This window comes from Notamacropus eugenii, chromosome 1 (assembly GCF_028372415.1).
Source record: "Notamacropus eugenii isolate mMacEug1 chromosome 1, mMacEug1.pri_v2, whole genome shotgun sequence".
Classification (NCBI taxonomy): Eukaryota; Metazoa; Chordata; class Mammalia; order Diprotodontia; family Macropodidae; genus Notamacropus; species Notamacropus eugenii.
The window spans coordinates 20,284,585-20,306,721 of NC_092872.1; positions in this window are offsets into that span (position 1 = coordinate 20,284,585).

The following is a 22,137-nucleotide window of genomic DNA, read 5'->3' on the forward strand; positions in this document are numbered from 1 at the left end:
CCATTGAGGGAATAATTTTATCTATTTGTTTTATTTGAATAAAGTATGCCTTTCCATAAATATCAGAGCCATGGTCATTTCTTGGAGATAGAAATCCAGGCTTATCTCTTTTACTTAACTCCTTATATCAAGATCATTAGCTCAGCTTATTTTTCTAACTCAGTCAGTCAATAAGAATTTATTAAATGTTTACTATGTGTTAGTATATAAGCACTGAGGATACAAAGAAAGGCAAAAATGGCCAGTGCCCTCAAAGAGTTGACATTCTAATGTTTGAGACATCGTTTAAATAACTAGGTACATGCAAAGTATAGAGTGGAAAGAAAGCAGTATCAGAGGGGAAAGCGCTAGTAGTAAGCAAAAGGACTGAAACTAGGGAAGGTCCCATGAGAAGTGATATTTGAGCTGAGTCTTCGAGCAAGTCAGGGAAATTCAGAAGCAGAGGTAAGAAGGGAGAGCATTCTAGGGATGAGTAAACCACTCATTGAAAGGCATGTAGGGGAGAAATAGAGTGTTGAATGCAGGAACAAATATGGCAAATGCAGGCAAGCTGGATCACAGCATGCTTGGAGAAGCAGACAAAGTAAGAAGACAAGAAAGGCAGGAAGCAGCCAGGCTGTGAAGATTTATAAATGTAAACACAAAACTTTGTATTTGATCTGGGAGATAACAGGGGACTAGTAGGGTTTATTGGGTGGGGAAGGAGGAATGGTGGGACCTATATTTTAGGAAAATTGCTTTGGCAACTGAGCTGATGACTGGAATGGACAGAGGTGAAGTGGGAAGAGCAATTACAAAGTTAGACAATAATCTAGGTAAGTAGAGATTAGAGTGCTATTAAAGTGGTGTCTAGGTAAGTAGAGAAAAGGGGGTGTATATAAGAGATGTTCTAAAGGAGAAATGAAAAGGTTTGTCAACAGATTTGATATGTAGGGTGAAAGAGTGAAAGGTTAAGGATGAAAATGCGGTTACAAGCTTGGATAGTGGTATAGTGGTACTCTCTGTGAAAATAGGGAAGTTGGAGAGAGAGGAGGTTTCAGAGAAGAAATAATGAGTTCTATTTTAGATATGTTGAGGTTCAGATGTCTCTGATATGTCGAGTTTGAGATACCCAATAAGAAACTTGTGATACAAGACTTATTAGTTGTGCGACCCTGGGCAGATCACTTAGCTTCTGTTTGTCGCAGTTGCTTCAACTGTAAATTGAGTATAATCGTAGCACCCAACACTGAAGGTTGTTGTGAAGATCAAATGAGATAATATATGGAAAATGCTTCAACAACGTTAAAACACTATATAAATGCTAGCTAGAATTATTATTACATAAATATGGAAGTAGAACACTTGTGTATGATGACAAATCAAGGTTCTGAAAATCTTCCCATGTAGCGGAGGTTAAATTGAGTGGTAAACCATAGAACAGAACAGATTAAAGAACTGGGAAGGAAGGATATTTGAAAGAACACCAACATGCATGGTGAAGTCCCCCATTATGAGACTAGGTTAAAGAGAGAAATGCTAAGCTTTTGAAATTTGAACTCATTGAAAACATAGGAGAATGTACTGGGGGGGGGGGGGGGCGGTGTATGTAGCATTTATCAATGGCTATTATATTGGAAATTGTATCCTCTGAATTACTAGTCCTGTAATGAGTTTTCTTTTCATACTGAAACTATTAGTGTCTATGAGATTAACCTGGCAGGTGTACAGACAGTTTTCTGTCTCTTTCCCCATGCTCAGTTTAAAGATTTCTTGCTCAGACTTTAAAGACTCGAGGGTATTTTCAGAAAGCAGAGTTTTTCTACTTTGATCATTATGTAGTTTGTTCAGAGAATTCTACGTGTTAAGTCTGGAAAGATAGGAAGCAGGTTGTGGGGGATCTTAAAAGCCAGTTATGTTTGATTCAGAAAGCCATAAGGATCAACTGAGATTTTTAAGCAGAGAAATTACATGACTAGACCTATGTGTAAGAATGATTTTCCAAGAGTTACTGCTTCATGAGAGGCAGTATGGCCTCAAAGTCAGGAAGGCCTGAGGTAAAGTCCCTCTTCTGACACACTCTGACTCTCTGATCCTATACAAGTTATTTAAAGTCTTAGTGTCCCAGAACACTATCTTTTAAGAGAATATATACCAAAGAAGAAGTTCTGACATGCTTTGATGGAGGATGGTTTTCCTATAAGGAGTTCTCTATGGGCCAATGAAATCACAGGTCTACTCACCTTCACCACCACTTCCAACCAAGTCCACTGCCAAAGTATGTCAACAATGTATATTGAAAGAAGGCAATGGAAATACTTTACTTTCCTCTATTGTAGAGGTTCTTAACCTGGGGTTCATGGACTCTGAAGCGCCTACTGATATATTTAAGAGTATGTTAACTTGGATGGAAGAAAATTGCATTTTTATTTCAATATAATTGGATTCTTTTTTAATCCCATGACTTTTATGCAACGAAAAAATTGTTCTGAGGAGTCCATAGGCTTCACCAAACTGCAAAAATGGGTTCATGAGCAACAAAAAGATTAAGATTAAAAAGATTAAGAACTCTGTCCCACTCATGTCTCCTTTATGGAAGGCATAGATACAGATTTATAAGTTTGGTCAGCTTTGAGAGGTCCTAGTGTGGTTTGAAGGAAGGGCAGTCACAAGAGGTGGAGTAGCACAGAAACAAAAATTCTGAGTAGTCTGTCTAATAAAGAAAGGGATGATCTAGGGAAGCCCTGATTGACTTTGTGCCCTGCCTTCCCCCACCCTGTCTCATTCAACTGATGAGATGGCAAAGTGTGGTCCTTTACTGAACTGGATCTCCTCCCCTAGAGCTGAATTTGAGCTTTTAGTCACATGCCGTGGGACATGAGCCTTGCTAGGAGAAAACAGTGAGCTTCTAGCAATAGGTCAAATATACAAGTCCAACTCTATGGGAGGTGTGCTAAACCCACTAAGCTCCATGGCCTGTAATGTCACTAACTAGACTGGAGAAGGGCACAAAATTAGTCAGGGTTTTCTGGATCACCATGACAATAAGAGTTTATTTTTTTTTCCTCTGAGTAAATGTGATATTAATATGATAGGTCAGAATTCTTCTGTGACTTGGAGAAATAAATGTTCTAACTTTTATCAATCGGGATGTATGTGGATGTGTGTATATGTCTGTGTTTGATAGCTGTGTCAGCACTGCCTCATTCTTCATCTATCAATGGTGGACATTTACCTGGCCATATTGCATAGTCCCATTAACATCATGGTATCCAGGGGGGCGGAGCCAAGATGGTGGAGTAGAAAGATGCACATACACTAGCTCTTCCCCCACACTCCATAAAATACCTATAAAGAAAGACTCTCAACAAATTCTAGAGCAGCAGAAGCCATAGAATTATGGAATGGAGGACGTTTCCAGCCCAGGGTGACCTGAAAGGCCGACAGGAAAGGTCTGTCCCACTGGACGTGGAGCAGAGCCCAGCCTAGCCTTGGCCGTGCCACATTGCACCAGGAGGAGGACCTGAGCAGACCTCGGGAGCAGAATCCCAGCAATAGCAGGGGTTTCCAAATCCCTCAACCCACAGGTGCCAAATATCAGTGAAAGGGTTTTTTCAACTGGCCGAGAAGAGAGCAGGGTCTCCCCATAGCTCAGGCCTCAGATGGCAGCAGCAAAGACAGTATCCATTGTTGAATGGCAAAGCCCCTGGGGGAATTGAGCAACTGATCTTTATCTCACACTGAATGGCTGCCCTGTTCCCACCTAAAGACCCTGGTGTAATTGAGCAGCTTATCTGAATCTTAGCCCCCAGTACTGGTTTGGTGGAACTAGAGGCCAGGCGGTTGTAGAGAGGAAAATGCTACTCACAGATTCTGGGCACAAAAGTTTCCTGTTGCTCCCAGACCAGTTTACATGCTTGATTGTGCCACCTTGGAGGAACTGAGATCTTACAGATTCCCAGAGTACACCCTACTCTTGACAAAGGACCCAAAAGTCAAGTAACTGGTTGGAAAAATACCTAAAAAAAGGAAAAAAAAAATAAGACTATAGAAGGTCACTTTCTTGGTGAACAGGTATCTTCTCCCGTCCTTTTGGATGAGGAAGAACAATGCTTACCATCAGGGAAAGACATAAAAGTCAAGGCTTCTGTATCCCAAACATCCAAAATAAATATTCAATGGTCTCATGTCATGGTAGAGCTCAAAAACGATTTTGAAAATCAAGTAAGAGAGGTGTAGGAAAAATTGGGAAGACAAATGAGAGAGATGCAAGAAAAGCATGAAAAACGAGTCAACAGCTTGCTAAAGGAGACTCACAAAAATGCTGAAGAAAATAAGACCTTTAAAAATAGGCTAACTCAATTGGAAAAAGAGGTTCAAAAAGCCAATGAGGAGAAGAATGCTTTAAAAAGCAGAATTAGCCAAATGGAAAAGCAGGATCAAAAGCTCAATGAAGAATATAGTTCTTTAAAAATTAGAGTGGAGCAGATGGAAGCTAATGACTTTATGAGAAACCAAGAGGTTACAAAACAAAACCAAAAGATTGAAAAATTGAAACATCTCATTGGAAAAAACAACTGACCTGGTAAATAAATCCAGAGACAATTTAAAAATTATAGGACTACCTGAAATCCATGATCAAAAATGAGCCTAGACAGCATCTTTCATGCAATTATGAAGGAAAACTTCCCTGATATTCTAGAACCAGAGGGCAAAATAAATATTGAAAGAATCCACCAATCACCTCCTGAAAGAGATCTAAAAAGAGAAACTTCTAGGAACATTGTAGCCAAGTTCCAGAGTTACCAGGTCAAGGAGAAAATATTGCAAGCAGCTAGAAAGAAACAATTTGAGTATTGTGGAAATGCAAGCAGGATAACACAAGATCTGGCAGCTTCTACATTAAGGGAACAAAGGGCATGGAATATGATTTTTCGAAGTCAAAGGAACTAGGACTAAAACCAAGAATCACCTACCCAGCAAAACTGGGTACAATAGTTCAGGGAAAAAATAGTCTTTCAATGAAATAGAGGGCTTTCGAGCATTCTTGATGAAAAGATCAGAGCCAAAAAGAAAATTTGACTTTCAAACTTAAGAATCAAGAGAAGCATGAAAAGGTAAACAGAAAAGAGATATCATAAGAGACTTACTAAAGTTGAACTGTTTACATTCTTACATGGAAAGATAATATTTGTAACTCTTGAAACTTTTTTCAGTATCTGGGTAGTTAGTGAGATTATACAGACATACACACACAAACAAACAGAGGGGGGGCAGGGAGAGTGTACAGGGTGTGTTGAATGAGAAGGAATGATATCTAAAAAAATAAAATTAAGGGTGAGAGAGGAATATATTGGGAGGAGAAAGGGAGAAATGGAATGGGACAAATTACTTCTCATAAAAAAGGCAAGAAAAAGACTTTCCAACAGAGGGAAAAAGCAGGGGAAGTGAGAGGGAAAATGTGAAGTTTACTCTCATCACATTTGACTCAAGGAAGGAATAAAATGCACATTCATTTTGGTATGAAAACCTATCTTACAATACAGGAAAGTGGGGGAGAAGGGGATAAGGAGGATGAGGGGAATGATGGAAGGGAGGGCAATGGGAGGAGGGAACAATTAGAAGTCAACACTCTTGGGGAGGGATAAAGTCAAAAGAGAGAATGTAAGAAATGGGGGGCAGGATAGGATGGAGGGAAATATAGTTAGTCTTATATAACATGACTACTATGGAAGTTATTTGAAAAACTACACATATATACCCTATATTGAATTGCTTGCCTTCCCAGTCAGGATGGGTGGGGGTGGAGGAAGGAAGAGAAGTTGGAACTCAAAGTTTCAGGAACTACTCTTGAGTATTGTTCTTGCATACAACTGGGAAATAAGAAATACAAGTAATGGGGTATAGAAATTTATCTTGCCCTACAGGATAAAAGAGAAGATGGGGATAAGGGAAAGGAGGATGTTAGAAGGAAGGGCAGATTGGTGGTAGGGGTATTTAGAATGCTCGGAGTTTTGGGGTGGGGGAGGGAAGAGATGGGGAGAAAATTTGGAACTCAAAATTTTGTGGAAATGAATGTTGAAAACTTAAAATAAATAAATAAATTTTAAAAAAAGAAAAAAAACCAAAACCATGGTATCCATAGCCCTCGCAAGTTCATTCCCCTTAATTTATATCTCTTCTCCATACAGGCCATTTGGAAAAGAAGCACGAAGAAATCATTTTGAAATCTTTCAGAAAGTTGCCACTCTCAAAGTCATATAAACATGTGACCCAACTTTCTAACTATGAGAAGAACTGGACACAATTCAGACAGCACAATTCATAACAATAATTTTCTTCTCTAAAAAGCTCAAAGCACTTTATAGTCATTATGTAATTCATCTCCATGTAACTTCTAGAGGAATGAACAAAGACTACAGAAAATTGTATCCATGTGCAACCTGAGAGAGAATGAGGCCCTAATTTTCTCCCAGGCACCGTCTTAGAGCCCAGCACACTTCAAGATGCATCACCTTAAAGCCAAATATTACTTGGTAAAGATAAGGGTTTTAATGGATGTACTAATGCATTATTCTAGATTTGTTTGTAAAGCAGTGAAATTTAAAGAATGGATAAAAGATGATAGATTGAGAGCTAGAAAGGTCATTAAAGGTCATTTAGTCCAACTGTTTCCCTTTCCAACGAGAGCTGATATGTAAACCTTCATCCTCTGACTCCAATTCCATCAAACTTTCCAGTCTGTTCCACTACCATCTTCTTTAAAAAAGGAAGACTAACACTTGAAATGAGCATTCTTTATTCTGAATTTATTTATTTAGGGCTAGTTTATCTATGAGGGCCATGGGAGAAGGATAGTAATGTAATGCAGCAGAAAAAAAGGATTGGTCAAGGAGTCAGAAGACCTGTGTTCAAGTCCTGGCTCCAATATTTACCAGCTAACATGACTTTCAGCTAGTCAATTAAACTTTTTGATCTTGGGATGCTCATCCATACCGTGAGGAATAACAATGAGTCTACCAACCTTCCAAATTTGTTGTGAAAAAAAGTGTTTTCCAAAACTTGAAGTACATTATTATTTTGGAGTTAAGTCCAATAGCAGTGTGACCTTGGGTCAATTATTTCTCTTCTCAGATGGAGATAATGCTGGCTCCATCTGCCTCAGAAGAGTAGTAAGAAAAGTGATTTATAAAATGTTTTGCACCTTGGCATCTTCAATGTCTAACCAAACTCTAAGCAAAAACTGCCTTAACTTCTCTTGTGACTTAACTGTTCTGGGAGTTCTGGAGTTTGAAGTGTCTGATTTGCAAGCATTCTCAAGATCCTTTGGTTTCTGTGATTAGTCCAAAGCACTGTCACTGCTACTTAAATTCATTTTCTGATGATCCTGAAAAGCATTTGGATGGTTAATCTTTCCTGAAATGGTGGTGCAGGGGTGTCTTGTAATTGTATTCCTTTCAGACAAAAGAAAAAAATTATGTGTGTATACATGCACATACATGCATATATGCATTACATACAGGTGCATATGTATTACGTATATGCAAATGAATGTATATGTGTGTTATACATCCACACATCTACATATATAGGAGTTATTGTCCTTCTTACTCAAAGTAGACCAAAATGGCATCACTATGTTGTGGTCAATGTACAGTGTATCTGATCAGACCAGTACAAACTATTGAAGCTCTACCAAATGCTGAGCACAAATGGTCTTTATAAACACCTGAAGTGTGGATGTCTCTAAATTTGCACATCTCACATTTCTTTTGACCGACTGCACTTCTGCTTTGCTTATACTTTTGTACGTGTTTTGACCACTGGGTAGGATCCCCTGCAGTAAGCAAGCCAGGACTAGGTCAGATGAAGCAGACAATTTTAGGGCATTTTTTCTATCCCCTTCTTTACATCAGGAGGTAAGCAGTGTTGTTTATAAAAAGGCTGCTCAGACACTCAGGGGGCTGCTGAATCCCACTACTGTTTCAATCAACTGACATGACCTTCTGGCCTGGATTGCCTATGGGCAAGGTTGTAATTCTAGCTCACAGGGTACCCACACCAGATGCTTTGTCACTTGTCCCTCTCCACAGGACTTTAAGGTGGGTAAAAATGGTAAAGTTATATAGGCAATGCCTTTGGATTTATGCATAAAATGGATTAAAGTGAAGGGGAATTGTACAAGTCACTGGCCTCACTCTCTCTTCCAGAGTGATGGAGTCTAGTGGTTAATACATAAGTTAAGATAGCTGGCAATGGCTTAGGATACAGTGGATGACCTTGGCATCTTCAATGTCTAACCAAACTCTAAGCACTCCATAATATCTGCTTCCACCAGCTTTATGGCTTGTTGGAACAAATTGTTCACATCTACCTATTCCAATGGAGAAGTCTTCACATGCTTGGGATAAACACCTCTTCACTCATTGATGGGTTTGAGGCTACCCTTAATTAGATTTAGCCTATCTGCTAAGACAGTTTTATTGAAGTGTGGCCACAGTGTATGCTACAGATTCTTGGATCCACTGGTAAGAGTTGGGTGGCAGGGGAACACCAAAGGTGGATGAACAGCTTTGAAAATGAGCTCAACAGCCCTCCCATCAGAGGTACCAGTTTTCCCTTAACACTTTCTCTCTCTCTCTCTCTCTCTCTCTCTCTCTCTCTCTCTCTCTCTCTCTCTCTCTCTCTCTCCACACACATAAATGTATGCATATATGGGTATATATAAATGTAATAATGTATATAATTATATACATATATACACATAGGTATACATATGTACTGTAAATGTATGTGTGTATATATATACATGCACACATACATATATACGCATTTATACACACATATGCACATATATCTCACAGAGATATTCAATTGTGGGCCTTGAGGATGCTACATTTTAGAGCAGGGTACAGTTGACTTGACTGATGGGAATATGAAGTTGAACAAGGGGGAATACAAAAATCTTGTCAATGGGAATGGCTCAGAGGCAGGACAACGCATAAACATGATTAAGAAAGAGCCACAGTATCATCATCAAAATCAAATGCCATTCACCTCTAGGAGCCTTTGTCAACTGCCCTTGCCAGAAATGTTCTTTCCTTGCAGAGATCTCACCTAGCACACTGGTCTCACTTTTCATATGTTACTCATGACAGAGTACCAGTGGGGGTTCTGGCATGGGTGCTAGAAACCCACCAACTCTGACATTTAGCTCCTTTGAGAATATAGGCAAGTCATTTCACCTCCTTCGGCTCACTTTCCTCCTCTGTGAAATGATCATAAAAAGCAAGTAAGAAATGAATAATTATTACTGAAGGAAACAATTCCTACACTCAAAAAGTTGACATTCTAATAAAACTTACACTGGAAATGAACTATATAAATGGGAGTTATTATTAGCATAATGTTCTGTAAACATCACTTGAATAAAACAAAGAAGTAGTGCTCCCCCCCCCCATTTGGGGGCATGCCCAATCAACATGTTGAGGCTTGGGGTGAACCCACTTCTGGGTGGCTTCATTGACTTAAAGTGACCACTTTATCTCAGCCATGATGGTTTAGGGATTCATGCTGTATGGTGATCACAAGTCTTTTAGGGATAAGCTAGAACTTCATGGGTCTATTATATGCACAGTCAGTCTCTACCCCTTGAGCACTCTCCTCCTAACAGCGTCAAAGTGCACTTCTTCCCAACTGGCTGCAAGCGATGAGTGTATAGTCTTCTGGGCAAGCCTGTGCCTGAGATGGGGCTGCCTCCCATTTGTATTTTTTTATCTTTGGTACAAGGTCTTGTGAGATATCAAAAGCAGCCTGGCATTTTCTTCTTCGTGGTACCCAAGCGCTATGATAGTGGTAGCTGGAGCAGTTGTGGCATCAATAGCCATAGAAATAGACAACTACTGGTAAATGTTTAATGAGGTTTAAATATCAGATTCTCAACTGAATTATGCTAGCAATCATTAGATTCTCTTCCAATAATATTTTGTTTATTTCTTAGCATTTCCTTTTCTTTGTGGAAATAAAACTACTGTCAATTCATGGTCTTATTCTAGGTACCTTTTTTTTTCTTCCACCTTTACATTGGGAAGAATCCTTAGACTAGAGCCCAAAATCCTTCAACTAGAGCCAGAATGGGTAAAGGGGTGGAGCATGAACCAAAAACTGTGAGAGTCAGGGGCCAGTTAAGGTTAGGCTCAGGGTATTAGGCTCCTGTAGCTGAACCTGGGAAAAGCATGAGGGCAGCTAAAGGGCAGGGATAAGCACAGGTTGTCAGCTCCTGGGGTCTTAACTGAATAGAGCCTTGCAAGTCACTGTGTTAAAAAATGAATGAAGCACTTTTTTCTTTTTCTTTCTTTCTTTTTTCACTGGGGAAGAGGGGTGAGAAAAGAGAAGAGACTTGTGAATCTTTGGCTTAAAAACCTCTCACTGAGGGAAACTCATCTCACCAACGCATATCAGCAACTACTTTATAATTATAGTAAATTTATAACGACTTAGTATGCATTACACACTAGTGTATGTGCCATATCTTTCTCTGTTATATTTCAAGTGGGCTGTAGGAAGGGACCTACTCTAAATCATATTTATGTTTCCAAGTACCTAACAGAGTGCTTTGCATGGAATATAACCTTCCTTTTCTAGAATTTGTTAAGTAGTACAAATATGATAGACTAGCTAAGATCAAGGTGAGCCTGTTTCTCAGTGTGCTATATGCGTGGGGCAAAACTTCCAATCAGGATTTCATTTCCCAGGAAACTGGATGTCTTTGATGTTGGGTGACTGTGTCACAAAGAAAAACCAGTATTTGAGGCACGTAAGGTGTGATTGTGCCAGAAGGCAACGAGTACTTCTGGAATAGACAAAGAAGTGGGCCAGAGAGAGAGCACTATCCAGAGATCTCACAGAGCAAGAAGAAACACAAGGAAGTATTTGCATGATGTATATCTGGAATATGCTCTGTGTGGGTAGAAACACTGATCTGTATTGTGAGATATCTTGGAAAATAAATACCTCAAAAGGCATGTGCTCCCTACTTTCTACTTTGGATTAGCTGGGAAACCAAAAAGTCATCTGAACTTAGTTTTCAATTTACTGTCAGAACAGACTAAGAACATGCCTTTGGAAATAAAACATTTAATCAGTATTAAAACAATTAGTAAGGGACATCTTGCACACAATTCCTGGGGATTACAAACCAATTTAACCTAAACCCCCAGTAAGGGGGATGTGGGGTGGAGAACAAGGCAGGGAAAAGGGAGGGGGAATCAACATCTGGACACATGTTCTTGTGTGGCGAAAAGGTCTAGCAAACATTCTGTCATGGTCCAAATAAGGTTGCTTAGCTCTACATATACAAGGCCTGACTTCCCCCTCAGAGTGTCTCCAGACCCTTGACACATCTCCACAGCCCAGTTTTCCCTTCTCATTGTTTGTTTGGAGTCTCCATGAAATTTCTGGGCTAAGTCTTCTGTCTCATTCTCTAAAATCAAGGCTATTTTTATCTCACCACAAATTGAAGGTATAGGAAACATCCTGAATCATGGACGGGATGAAAGAGGTGGGAAACTGAGTTCCTAACTACTCTCCTCCCTGTTGAGGTGGGAATCCCCTTCTGTTCCCCAGCTGCACTGCCCCAAACACAAACAAATAAAGCCAGAGATAAGATAGCTTCTCCAGGGTACTGTCCAACAACTAACACAAGCACAGAGCAGAGAAACTAAGGAACTGCTTTGGGCAATATTAATTTAAACAAAACAACTAAAACAACCTACCTAAACAAAACAAAAATCAAGAAAGAGGAAATATGCAAATTTAAATGGGGAAAGTCTGCCAAGTTCAAGCTTGGCCAGTAAGTCCTGGGACTAGAAAGTGTTGTAACAGAGAGGCAGGTTGATCTCATCACACCCACTCTGATCTGATTCTACAGAAACATCAAAGGACCTTGGAGAGAATCAAGATTAATCTTAGTTAACTGCAACAATTATACCACAAAAGAGAAACTACAGGTAATCTGTTTGTCCAGTGTCCTGAGTGCTACACAGCACATCAATAGGTTGTGGAATGTAGTGTAGATTACGCATGTTTATGTCAAGGCTCCTCACACCTAAAAACTGCTAGTTTCCAACCCAAGTTTCAAGGCTACCTCTTTTTTCATGTTTAGCTGAGCTAACTACAGAGGAATCATGAAAAAAATAATCTGTATATATACCTAGTTTTGAAATATGTAATGATCCCCAAAGCATTTATTAATCATTTACTGACTTGAGGGAACTGTTTTAGGTGCTGAGATTAGAAAGACAAAAACAAAGACAAGTTAAAAAAAAATAACCCTACCCTCAAGGAGCTTACATTCTACTAGGGAAATACAAGCAAAGTGATACGTCCAGTACATATATATATATAAAATCATTTGATGAGGAGATACCCAATATTAACAACTAAGTGGATCACAAAAGATTTCCTAGATGGCACATCCTTCACATAAAATGAAAGAATTTTTAGCTTTATCTGGAAGTCGGAAAAATCATGACATACAAGAAAATGGAGGTCTAGTTAGGAAGGTAAGTGTCTGAACTCATTAGTTCCTATTAATTTTGTTATAATTCTAGAAGCTTATTTGCTATTGTGACTCAGCCTCTGAAGTCTCCCCCTCCTACCTGTGAGTTCTTCCTAGAGTTTCCCCTCCATTTTGGGGAAGGGCCCAGACCAGTCATTCTTCAATCCGTCAGTCATCATCTCCAGCCCTTATGAGTACTGATCCTCACCCTCTGCTTTTCAGGCCCCTCTTATGTACTGCCTTCCTTCGAAAATAAGCTCCTTGATGTCAGGAACTATTTTGGGGGAAGTCAGAGAAAGATTTGTAAGTATACAGTGTCTGGAATATGGTAACCGCTACTGTCGACTTAAAATAATAGAATGGCAGAAAGAAATTTTATCTTGGTCCCAGTCTGAAGGTTCATTATTGTATTAGACTGTTGTAAAAACATTTGTTTTTGAAATGCAGTCAGTTGCCACACAGTTCAGTGTAAAGAGCATGGCATGTACATTCAGAAAACTTCAGTTCTTACCTGCTCTGACACTTTCCTGTATCTGTATCTTTCAGTACTTAAGTTTCTTCATCTGTAAAATGATGAATGAGATTAGATGAGTTTGAAATAATCCATAGCAACCCACTGAGTTCTAAATTTATCATACTTAAGAGTCTAACTAGTACAACCCACTTATATTATAGAGGAATAAATGGAATCTAGGAAATGTGTCAGATCTAAGGTCACAAAAGTAGAAAGTAATGATAATAACCCTTCTCTCTTCAGTAAAACCAAGACATTGGATTTTGTGAACTCTAAGATGTCTTGTGGATCTAAATTTGTAACCTATAATCCTATGATGTTACTTTTTAAAGGTACCATTTCTTATGGTTTGAAACATCTTGAATATAAGCAAATTAGAACTTTTTTTTAAAATCCATGAATGTGACATTTCAAAGAAAAGAGATTTGATAAAATGCATAATGCATAAATGGTTCTTGGAATTCAATGAACTCAAATCACCAGTATTTATCTTAGGCTCTCAAAGCAAGCTGAGATCACACAGCTATATTCTAGAAATATTGCATTTTTGTTCTGCTTTCTAATTAGAATCTACAACTATCATTTCTGAGAGTCCATTTAACTTCTCAAAATGTTATATTGAGAAAATATACTGAGTAGTTGGCAGGCAAGTTTAAAACAGCAGTGAGGAAATCTATTAGTTTCAGGATTTCCATGTTGACTCTGTCCAAGCCACAGAGAGGAAGATGAACCATAAGTTAAGTTGACCTCCTGCTGATATGCCCTGGGACACCATTACAATCTATTTCCTCTAAACTGGAAAGGACTATGTGGAATTATCTGACTTCTGGGGCATCTGATTGAATTGGGGTCTGTTTTTTATTAAAGTTAAGGATAAAAAATAAAAATAAATTAGCGTTTAACTATTCACTGACTTTAATGGAACACAGATTGGGATTTTTTTTTTTTTTGGAGAAGACTGTTGTGCATTGCAATTACTATTTCCTCCAGAGTATCAGTGAAAGCACACCAGTGGAATTTGTTTCCAAATCCCTGAGGCAAGAAGAAGAAAAGATGAGTCCATATATGTGTGTGTGTGCATTTCCCCCCATGGATCATTTGCAATTCATAACACTTCCTAGCTGGAACAGGAGGTTTTTATAAGAAGACAACATCCTTTCGCTGACAAACTCATAAATCATTTTATTTTTCTCCTATAGAGAAAAACCAATATTTGAAACCAATATAGCCTTTGAGCCTTTTCCTTTGGCTACATCTATCTTAGAAATAACCCTCCTGTGGAGGACTGAGTTAAAAGTCACATTCTTCCAAATGTATGTGCTGTAATGTCAAGAGACACCACCATTTTGGATCATTCCATATACCAATAGCAGACTCTAGCTAGTGGTGGTGTGCTAAGCTCTTGTGGTCACCAGTTGGACTCCTGCCACGGAGGAGTCAATTTCCCTTTGGCCACATTTAAAGGCTTTGAAGTTTCTTTCTGGTCTTCAAGTGATTCATTGAGCCAAACTAGGCTCAAACGTGACAGTAGGGATTGGAAGGAATCCAAATATGGTAGTGGTGATGGAGCAGATCCCATTAAATAGAAAAGACTGTGCTTTATTCTGTGAGTCCCATCATATATTTATGCTTAAAATATTGGGCTATCCTAACCAGCATTGGAAAGTATGGCAGATATTTGTCATTACATGCTCAGTACTTCATAAATACTCCAATACTTCATAAATACTCATTACTTCAAAAATATTCAGTGATTCATAAATTGCTTCTTAATTTAAGCTAGGAGGATTCCTTCCCACATTATATGTAGGCTAGTAATCATGTCAAAAACAAATAAAAATAAAACAACCAGAAGGTTGATATAAAAATGTGATGATAAATTATATCTTAAAATCACAAAGTAATAAAAATATTCGAGATGAAGGGGTCCTTAATAATCACCTACCCCAACTCTCTCACATATAAAGAAAGAAAATAGGGCCCAAAGAAAAAGAGGAACTTGCTCAAAATGGACAGATTTAACAAATAAAACAAAACGCTAAAAGTTTTTAATAAGAAATCTGTGAATTGATAGGAAGGGCAGAAAGAAGGTGAAAGAAGAAAATCAGCTTCCTTAATTGTCCCATTGGTACTATGATATTTTTAAAAGATTTTTAGTGTATTAGCTAGCTCTTAGGCTAATACAGCAAGAGACGTAATACAATGTATTGGATAGAGAGATGGTCTCAAAGTCAGGAAGATCAGTGTTGAAATTCTGCCTCTGACAGACTGGCTATATGACCCTGGGAAAGTCATTTAACTTCTAAGTGCTCAAGACAACTCTTTAAGACCATAAGTTGCAAAAAAAAAAAAAAAAAAAAGGTATTTACTGGTGTTAATAGTAGAAAATGGAACCATCCATTGTCAAGGTCTAACCCTAGGATTCCAATAGATTCTTCTGACCACAGGCAAGTTTCCCTTTCCATTGGCCAATTGGGGCATCAAAGAATTATTTATTTTATCAGGCACAGACTAGACTAATACTAAGAGCTAATACAGTCACACAGACAAGCATGGACGAAGAACCAGAAGCCTAGTTGCAAGCAAGGTTCAACAACTAGGCAACAATCAGGCCTGTCCAGGTTATCTTCTGATGAATCCACATCATTATGACTTACATTGGCTATTCTCTGCATCTTGCGGGCAGGTCAAAGACAAGAGACCACTGTAGATTGGACAACTGCCTTAAACATGTTCAAGAAGGTGTGGCCACCTCCTCTAGGTTGGTTCCAAAGCAAGTACGAAGCAGAAGCCAGGGCCTTCCTGGCTAGGTCCTACTGCAAAAGCATCCTATAAATACTTATCTCCTCCAAATGTCTTGCTTAGTGCTAATTCGCATTTTCCCCTTTAGGGGAGAAAAATGGGCAAAAAAGACCAATGAAAATAATCATAAACCAGTCTGTAAAACCGAGTGCCAGGGCACTGGCTTACTGCAACAACAAAGACCATAAAAATTTTATGAAAAGTTAAAACTGCTTAGTGAAGAAGGAATGTAACTTTTTAATATGTTTTCCTGAACAAAACCACAGATTTGGCATTTTATTTCAATAACATGAACATTTTAAATGCAATATTTCTTTTACTGATCTGCCTCAGTGTATCTGTACAGATAATATTCACAAAATGAAGTCATTTAATCATGGAAAAACGTTCCATGTAGAAATATTAAATAACATGGAAGAATTAGAGTCTTCCCATTAACCTTTCAAAGCCTGGATAGTATCATGTGGTTTTGTTTTAATAAGTCAGTGCTTATGACTGGTCATATAGAACCTAAAAATTATTTTCGGATGTTGAAATTTAGCTTGTCCCTTACTTGTCTTTCTCTTCCTCACATTCAACAATCACCTTTCCTCATTCTCCCATCAAACATAATATTGACAAGTAAGTGAAAGCCTGACCTTTTTAGAGAACAGTCTTTAAAATACGTGCAGATTCACATGCTTTATTTTTACTGTTAGGCAGATCCATTCTGTACACAATATGTTGTATATGGTTCTGGAAAGGAAGGGTGATCCAGGGGAAAGAGTGCTGCCTTTGGAATCAGAGAATCTCAGGTTTAAATACCTGGTGTTCACACTGACTATTTATATGGCCTTAAGCAAGTTACTTTCCTCTCCTGCAAAAAGAGGTAGTTAGACTAGATCACCTCTAAAGCCCCTTTCATTATGAAATGTTAAACTTGAACTCAGAGAAACTGAGTTTAGATCCCAACTCTGACACTTCATAAGAAGTCTCTTAACCTTGGTTTCCCCATCTATAATATGGGGAACATATTATCTAGTACATATCATTTCTACGTCACAAAGACGTTTGAGGATTGCACGTGAGAAAACCACAGATGATAGGTATCATTGTAGCAGCAGGAGTACTGGGAATGGGGAGCAGGGTTCTTCAGTCACCACTATTTACCCCTCAAACTACTGCTAAGACTCACTTCTAAAGGAGGGTTCCTGTATAAATGGTCCTTCTCTGCTCTACAAAGGTGGATCAACTTTGATTCCCCCAGCCAGAAAGGGAATCAACAGTGAGGTTTTTATCACAGCATGGTCTCTTCTTTAGGAATGCTCTCCTTTCCAAAAGCTTCCTCTTTGCAGAATTTCCAGTAAAAACACTGAGACTAGCAAAGGTCTATTTATGAAGACAAAGTACATGTTTGGCAGCAAGGCAGCATAGTAGAAAGAGTGCTAGACCTGGAATAGGGAAGTTTGAATTCTGCCTCAGACATTCACAGGCTGTGTGTCTCTGGTCAAATCAGTTAATTATCTTGTGCCTCAGTTTCTGTAAAATGGGGATAATAATAGTATCTACTTCTTAGGGACAGGTGAATTGTCAGGATCAAAGAATAATAACACATGAAGCACTTTGCCAACCTTTAAATACTATGTCAATGCTACTTATTAAAACTCATTTAATACTACTACTACTAATATCTAATAAATATATATTTAATGCTTGTTAAATACTTATTAAAACAGAGAAAGATAATTGAATTTCTTCATATCCACAAGAAAAGGCTGCAGGTTCCCATCAAGGGAAGAAAGGAGGTCCAGAATTGTCACCTTAGGGGTGGTAGTGGAAGAGTATAAACATCATAGCATCTATCTTGGCTTTCCTCATCCCCCAATGGCCCATTCAATCTCATTTCTGGAGACCTGGACCTTTATTGCAATAGTCCCTGACAATACTTATCCTTTCTCAACTACATACAGTTTATCATAGTTTCTTCTACAATCTCATGCACTTTCCAGATGTTTCATCAGAATCTGGGCTCCTCTTTGACTCTTTCTTCCTGAACTCCCTGAAGTGATAAGGCCAACTGAGGTCATGGATTAGCATCTTTCATACTATGACATTTCTATGATACTGAAGCATAAACAAGTCAAGGGACTTTGCTCCTACTGTACTTATAAAGAGTCTACTTGTTTACAATCTACTTCTGCTTCAAGTGGGGAGCAGATTTTTCTCCCCAAAGGTGGGAGGAAAGGCTTGGGTTCTCAGACTTACAGGATTTGAAGTTTTCCCTCATGTCACTGAACAAACAAATGTCACACATTGTAAATAGCGTGCCAGGTCATATATTCAATCTATGAAAAGAAAAAAAGAGAGGAAAGATGGGAGACAGAGAGAAGGAAGGAAGGAAGGAAATTGCTTCACTCTCGTCTCTGGGGCAGGGCAAGTGGGCTGAGTCAAGGGTGCTACTACTGTCCTTCCCTGAATGATGACAGCAGTGATGAAGATCAGAGCAGTTCTGTGTGAAAGGGGCAGTTGTCGAGATGCGGTTCCTCCTCCCAGGCCTATAACTAAAGAAGTAACAACAACGGTGAGGTGACTACAGAGGGATATAGATCTGATTAATCATGGCAACTTGCCTGCGCAGCTAAAGCTCCAGCCCAACATGGGGAATATGGAGGGACTTAACTGTCTCTATCATCCTCTCTTTTCCTTTCACTTGTAGGCCATCAAGCCATCGTTTGGAGGTTGTTCTCTTGTGATGTATGTTTTCTTGATGCTGGCTTTATTTTCTCTGTTTATAAAAGAAGGGTCCACCAACACATAGATTTGTGTACATTTGCTTTATACTTCTAGACATGGTCCAAGAGCAAATTAGGGATATATTCTAGGAGTTCTGCTTTTTATAGACATTTCTGGATAAGGATTTTGAAAGATCTACCTCGTAATTACTAAGCTACAATTAGTTTTATGAAATAATTGTCCCAAACAAACCTGAAACAGGACGATGGAGCTCACTTGGGTTTCCTTAGAGAATTGAGTTGCTTGGAGACATGGTAGTACTAAGGGTTTGTGCACTGCTTTTAAGGGAGAGGAGGTGGTCATGAAGGGGCTGTGAGCATCTCGACCCACAAAGAAGAAAAAGATCCCTACTGTAACAACCCTAAGAAAAGAATATATAAGTGAGTGTCTCGCAACTTTTCTTAGATTGTGAACTCTTGTGAGAGCATCCTATCTAAACTTTGCATCTTCCCTGGCACCCAACATGTCTCTGTATGTAATAGGCAATTAAGAAATATTTTTGGAATTGAGATAAATGGAATCTAACAAATCATCTAAAATACTGACTAATTTTTGAACTTTAAGAATTGTTTTAACCTTCGTAAGTTGTTTTTAAATAGCAGATTTCTATGGGTTAGTTTGTTCTGATCATCTTAGTAAGTAGGGAATTTGGAAGGCAATAGTTATCTGTTCTGTGAGCAATTCAGTGACTTTATTTCTACCAGCAACTCTTATGTTTTGAAAGATGCTTCAAGAACATTCGTGTCCTGTCACTAGGCCATCTCTATTACAGAATCTGGAGGATAATGCATTCTTTTTTATTCTTGAGCTTTCAGTCATGCAATTTCTTTAGAGGGTTATGCTGGTTTTCATGGCTTTATGGGTCTCCTTTTCACTGTAATCATGGATATTGTACAATGCTTTCCATCTGCTGACCTTGGCTAAAGTAAGTGAGATGAGGCATGAGCTCTCTGGCATGTTTATTAAATGTGAATCGCTAATTGCTGACTAATTGGCAGCAAATCCCAAGACAGAGAAAAATCATTCTTCTTTTTTAAATCATTTCACCTCCCTGATCATGGGAAGAAGCATGAGTCTGGCAAAACTTTAGCTTGATGTTCCACAAACCTTTATGAAGTGTATATTATGTGCAAGGCAGTGCTCGAGGTATTGGCAATATGAAGATCTAAAATGCTACATTCACTACTCTCAAGGAGCTGATCGTGTTCATCCTTTGTTGCCATCAGAGAAATGATGACATGATTTGCACTTGACTTTGTTTTGAGTGAGGGAAGGCAGTGCAGGTCACCAGCCTCACTTCTCCTCCAGAGTCAGCTGAATCCAGTGACCAGATATTCATCAGGATGACTGCAGATGACCCAGGATGCACTGGGTGACCTTGGCCCCTTTAGGTCAAGGAGTTTGCAGGTATTCACTTAGGGTGAGGCAATGCCCACTCATTGAATAGGCCTGTTTAAGAAGTAGGCAGGGCATGGCCCCTTTAATGAGTTCAAGAAAAAGAAAGACATTAGGCTGGGAGGAAAATAGCAACAGATATTATTGGTAATCACTGAAAAGCTAGGGGGTTCCGGGAGCCCTTGGCAGGGGCACCTTGGAGTCCCAGTTTCAGAGTGTAGTAGGTTGAAGGTTTTGGGAGAGGACAGGGGATACGGAAGGGGAGGGGAGGGGAGGCAGTAAAACCCAGGTCAACTGGGCAACTTTTGGCCATCCAAATTTGCCTTCCTTTGGAGAGGAGAAGGAAGGGGAGGGAGAGGCAGACAAGGAGCTGATAGCCACGAGGAGAATGCAGTATGCATAGAGAGAAGTGAAATATCATGTAAGGTGTGATAGGAACAAAGGAAAAAAACAAAATGTTCCTGAAAAAAACTGTACAAATATTTTCCATTGGAGGAATCAGGTAAGGCTTTCAGAAGGAAGTGGTACCGGATCTGAGCCCTGAGGAAATCTGGAAGAGAAGAGAATTCTAAATAGAGATGATAAGGTCCTACATTCCCTGGAATGAGGAATTCTGGGGAAAGCAGAAGAAGATTGGGACTCAGAATGAGTAATATAGCTTGATTATAACATAGAATGTTTGTGGAAGATAATATGAAATAAGGCTGAAGAGTAAGAAGGGATCTAATAGTAAAAGGCCTTAAGACTATGTGTTCCTGTTGGCAAGAAGAAGCCACTGAAGGCTTTTGAGCAAGGGAGTGACACATTTAAGTAAGAATTCTGGTGAAATACTGGCCAACCGCATAATATGATCATGGTCACCAAAAGCCATAGAAGAGTAGATATAAAATCTTGAACAATTAGTAATGGGTTATCATGACTGAGATTGATTAGCTTTTCACCACCCCATGACACAGAGTGTATGAATCTGACTCTGTGTACCTATATGGAGTCAGTTTGTATGTATGTGTCATGAGAGGTGATGGTTATAGCATGAAATTAAATTTCCCAGAATCCTCAGGTCTATAACAACCTCATCCCTCAGATCTCATATAAATAGTTAATTTTGCATCTCTCTTACATTTATTATTATTTAATATGGAGCATCATAGCCACCTACATTTGTGTATTATGCCCTTGACGTTGTCATTGCTGAGTCATTTCAATTGTGTCTGACTCCTTGTGAGACCATTTGGGGTTTTCTTGGCAAAGACACTGGAATGATTTGCCATTTTCTTCTTCAACTCATTTTACATACAGGGAAACCAAAGAAAACAGGATTAAGTGATTTGCCCAGAGTCACACAGTCAGTGTTGGAGGCCAGATATGAATTCATAAAGATGAATCTTTCTGTCTTCAGACTCCGCACTCTATCCACTGAAGTGCCTAGCTGCCCTAGTCCCTGTTACATAGGCATACAAATAAAGGTAAGCATAGTCCTGCAGAGAGTAATTGTGTTTTATGTAAAGTTTCTCTTTCAGCATCTAGAACAGTGCTCTACACAGAGCAGACTCTTAATAAATGCTCATTTAATACATTAATGAAGAGAATGGATATGTTATGCATTGCCCAATGTTCCAAGACAGAAATAATTCCTTCCTCCTTGATTCTCTCAAGCCTCTCTGTTTGACCTCTCCTAAATACTGAAATATTCTTAACTTATTTGTATACAGGTCAGAAGATTCTGAGAAACGATCTATTTACTAGATTATAAACTCCTTAAGGACAGACATTGTGTTGTTTTTCACCTCTGGATTATCTCTGCTGAGCACAGTGCCTTGCATTCACTTAAAGTCCAGAATTTATATTAAATATTATCAATATGTATTTAGTTAAATGTATTAAGGATCACAGATTAAGAAAACCAAGGAACCTTGGAGGTCACTGAGTTCAATTTTTTCATTATATAGGGGAGATAACTAAGATCCAGAGAGATTAAGGACTTGTCTAGGGTATCAAAGCTAGTAAGTGTTTGAGAAAGGATTTGAACTTGGGTCTTCCAGATTATAAATCCATCAGCTACTTCTCATTCAACTGAATTGAATTCAACTGAACTGAATTGATATAGTAAGACATT